Consider the following 4,296-nt stretch of genomic DNA (forward strand, 5'->3'; position numbering starts at 1 on the left):
GGGAGGGCTGGGTAGGTACAGCTGGCCACGTGGGGGAGGACTTTTCTCTCGTTCTGTTTGCGCATATCGCGAGTAGCCGCTCGATCGCGCGGGTTGGTGCTTGGTTTCCTTTTCTGAAGCACGGGACCGCGGGGGGACAGGTACTTAGCTTTTCAGGCCGGCCGCTCCATCACACTAGTGGGCAGCCGGCCGCCCACTAGACGTGTCCTAAAAAAATGCCTTCACAAAATTTTAGAACGATCTCACTTTGGATCGGAGGGAAGCAATTTACTTTTCGTGGCGTGGTATAAAATCACAACTCTCAAAGGACTAAACTGCGAAGTTCTTTCACCCCGCGCCGCCGTTTCTCCGCCCCGCCGCCGCTTCCTCCCGTCCGCCGTTGCCCGGTGATGGAGGCGGCCGCCGTCGCTTCCCCCGGCTCCGGGCTGCGCTACCTGTCACCGATCGACCCCGCCCAGAAGCGGCAGCGGAGCCGGAGCGCGAGGGTGGGGGGCTTCGGGACCAAGTGGGGGCAGCCTCGCGCTGCTGTCGCTTGCAGGCGGCCCCATCGCGTTGAGGCGGCGGCGGCGGCGAGGGATAGCGGCGCCGGCGCCGGGGACTCTTCTTCCGGTTCCGGCGGCGTCCGGAGCAAAAAACGGCTCGCGGTGTTCGTCTCCGGCGGGGGCTCCAACTTGCGGTCCATCCACGAGGCCACCGCCGCGGGCGGCAAGGCGAGCAGCGGGGACGTGGTCGCGCTCGTCACGGACAAGCCAGGTGATGAGGATGATCCCTTCCTTGTAGCTCTGCTCTCCCCCCTTGTTACTGCGAGGTGAAGTGGGGATTGGACTGGGTGGTTCTGACGCGACGGAATGGGATGGATGTTGCAGGATGCGGCGGAGCGGAGTACGCGAGGCGCAGCGGCTGAGCGGCATACCGGTGGTCCTGTTTCCCAGGTCCAAATCAGCGCCGGAGGGGGTGCCGACGGCGCAGCTTCTGAATGCCCTCAGGTTTGTTGGCTCTGTTGTTGAACCCATCTCAGGGCTGCGATTTGTCAGCTTGTACATTTCTAATTCTTCAGATGAGAAGGTCATCAGTGTATTGACTTCCACTTTTAGTCCGGTTGTCAAATGCTTTCATATCATGTTCTCAAGTCAGTGAAGATAATTTGATAGATGACACACAAGCTTACACAAGCTATATATATGTTGCTCTTCTAGCCGCATGAACTTGTGTTGACAAATTTGGCTACATACCGAAATCCACTGCATTCAACTTTGCTATGTAGTACTTGGTGCCACCCGTGTGCTTCAGTTTGCCCTTCCAAGTGTGAAGGTTTTGTGATTCATGATGCGCGCAGGGTGTCTCGTCTTAGCTCACGGCCATGTCTATTGTGAAACAGGGATCTCAGGGTGGACTTCGTTCTGCTCGCTGGTTACCTGAAGCTTATACCTGGCGAGCTAGTCCAGGCATATCCCAGATCCATACTGAATATACACCCTTCGCTCCTCCCGGCATTCGGAGGCAAGGGTTATTATGGTTTGAAGGTGCATAAAGCCGTCATTGCGTCTGGAGCCAGGTGTCGTATGTTTTGTTTAGAACTTTTCAGTTCAGCACTTCCTTTTCCTTTTTTGAAGTGCAAGAGCTATTATTCGCAACCGTGTGGTAGCAGATAATGTCGATTTGTTTGAGATGAGGGCACTGGCTGCAACAGTACCCATAGCTCTTGTTTGTTTAGCCTCCACATGAAACTATCTGTTTTATTTGATGATATTTTCCCAACCATTTGCAGATATTCAGGGCCAACTGTGCACTTTGTGGATGAACAGTTCGACACGGGAAGAACTTTAGCCCAAAGGGTTGTGCCTGTGCTAGCTGATGATACTCCAGAGCAATTGGCTGCAAGGGTTCTACATGAGGTAACATCTTATCTTCAGCTGAGGTTCCTCTGCATGCTACTCACTCCGTCCCAAAATAAGTGTCTCAAGCTTAGTACAATAGTACAAAGTGAGACACTTATTTTGGGACGGAGGGAGTACATCATTGTGTTATCCGCAATTCTTAGCTGCCAACCTACCATTGACTTCGACATTTCAGGAGCATCATGTCTATGTCGACGCAGTTGCTGCCTTGTGTGAGGATCGAATCGTGTGGCGAGAAGACGGTGTCCCACTTATCAGAACTCAGACAAACCCTGATGCATACGCCTAATGGTGGTGCTACCTTGAGGTCTCCTAGACGCTAATGAAACTTATAGACCCCCTGCCAGTTTTCCCCAAGGCATGGGAGTTAATTCGCTATGTTTGTCTGACTGAGTGAAACAACCTGTCTGATAATCTGGTCCATGAAACATAACGTAACGTCCACCTTGCACTTTGTTCCGCTCGTTGCGTGGCTTGGCTTTGAAGATAATCCGTGCTTTCATTTGCAAACTTTTCAATGAACAATCCACTAACCGGCCCTCGCATACCCACATCTCTCCTTTGTTCAAATGATGTTTTCTCTTTGAGATGTCAATTTGTTTCGTGCTGCTGTTTGACATGCTTCTTTATGTGAGAGGGATAGAGAAGGGGATGGTGCGAATAGTAGCCATTCTTGGAGAGCCCTCTCAGACAGCAAGGGATAAGAGGAAGATGAGCGGGTGGCCATTTGGCCATGCAAGCTGCATTACCGCCCCTATCGCAGATTGTGGTCGTCAATGCCTACATTTCTCTGTTTCGAACATATACTGCATCTTTAGCATGATGACATACACAGACTAGCCCAGTGGAAGATTTCAGTTGTATTATCTTAAGAACACATAAACACATCCGATATTCTTCTTTAGTTACTTGTATGAAAGCCAACTCCCTTGGGTCAAACTTTCAAGTTTTGTTTAGCATAACTGTAACTTCAACTTGATGGATCCTCGTATGTTTTTTTTTTCTAGATTTTTACCATACTTCTCCCCTGTATAGCATGCCTTTTGTACAAACTTTTCCCATATCTTTGGCTGCGCAATTCCATATCTTTGGCTGTGCAATTCCATATCTTTGGCTGCGCAATTTATGAATTCTTCGTGCTCATGTCTCTGATTCGGATTCCTGTCTGTTCTGAACTGACCATGACTGTTAAGTTATTCTGGACTCACCAATTGCACAAACTACATTAGCCTTTTTGCATTGCCTTAAAAAAATGTAAATTCAGCTATAGATCAACGCAACTCTACCCTGATTAAAGAATTATGAATTTCAGGATCCATCTTATGTCCTTCCTGCTCAGTGGATACTTTTTCTTGAATTTTGACATTTTATGTCTCTGATTTTGTGCCAATTTTAACAGAAAATCCCAGGCCCGGTCCCACAAGTCCTTGGAGTTGCTGAGGCAGGGGAAGTGTCACTTGCCATTAAGCTTGCCAACATGCTCAAAAGTCAAAACCAAGTGTTGATATGACATGCCACTATATTTATCTCATCATGATGGTCACTCGGCACTAGTATTCGCCTCTCCCACTTGGGTCCTTGAGAAGAGTCGCTGTTTCTAGCGAAGTTTATAGTGTGTTTCTCCTGTCGGAATTTTGGTTTCATGTGGGTGCTTGGTTCTATCCTGTGCAATTTAGCGTTCCATGTTATCTTGGTCGCTTTCCTCCGATTCCTCCTGCGCGAGGTCCTGCAATGGCGATATCGGTTGCTGTAGTGCTCTAGTGTTTTTGTTGCCTTGAGAGATGGTAAGCTGGGCTGGTGAGGTCTGAAACCTGGCGCAGAGGCGCTGGGTTTACATGTTGTATAGGTGTGTTCAGTAATGTTATTTTTGCAGGTTAGAGCGGCCAAGTGGATCTATTGCCAGCATGTTTCCAATCAGCATCTACTGTACGAATCGCAGAGACCCACGTTTTGTTTGCGCGATTTGCAAAATGTGTCATGTTTGCAGTACTGTTTTGGCGTCGACTTTTTTTTTTTTTACTTTTTTGCCCCTTCCGGCACGTACTATGTAATGCACGTGCACGCACGCGCAGTTAGTGACGGACGGTTCTCCGCTGAGCCGCTGCCCTCGTGCCGTGCGTGCCTCTGAACTGAACGTCGTCGTCTGCATTTTATGACGGCAGCGACGTGAACCAGCTACCAACCCAACACAGCCATACGATGCAGATGCAGAGAGGAAAGAGCTAATTAACAGGCGAAAATTCCAGCGGTAGTCTTGCCGAACATGGCGGCCGGGAGCATAGGTAGCTGTCATGGAGTGAACCTTGTCTGGGTTTTGCGCACTTGACTTTGACCAACGACCGGTTGACCATCTGGACGATTTGACCAAGAAAGGATCTACTACTGCTACTACTATTAT

The 4,296-nt window shown here is 49.4% G+C and overlaps 1 pseudogene; it reads left to right on the plus strand.

Moving 5' to 3' along the window:
- The first annotated feature begins 249 nt into the window (after nt 1-249).
- LOC109739855 (phosphoribosylglycinamide formyltransferase, chloroplastic-like) lies at nt 250-3,869 on the plus strand (annotated as a pseudogene).
- The last annotated feature ends 427 nt before the right edge of the window (nt 3,870-4,296 follow it).

The sequence above is a fragment of the Aegilops tauschii genome, chromosome 1 (assembly GCF_002575655.3).
Source record: "Aegilops tauschii subsp. strangulata cultivar AL8/78 chromosome 1, Aet v6.0, whole genome shotgun sequence".
NCBI lineage: Eukaryota > Viridiplantae > Streptophyta > Magnoliopsida > Poales > Poaceae > Aegilops > Aegilops tauschii.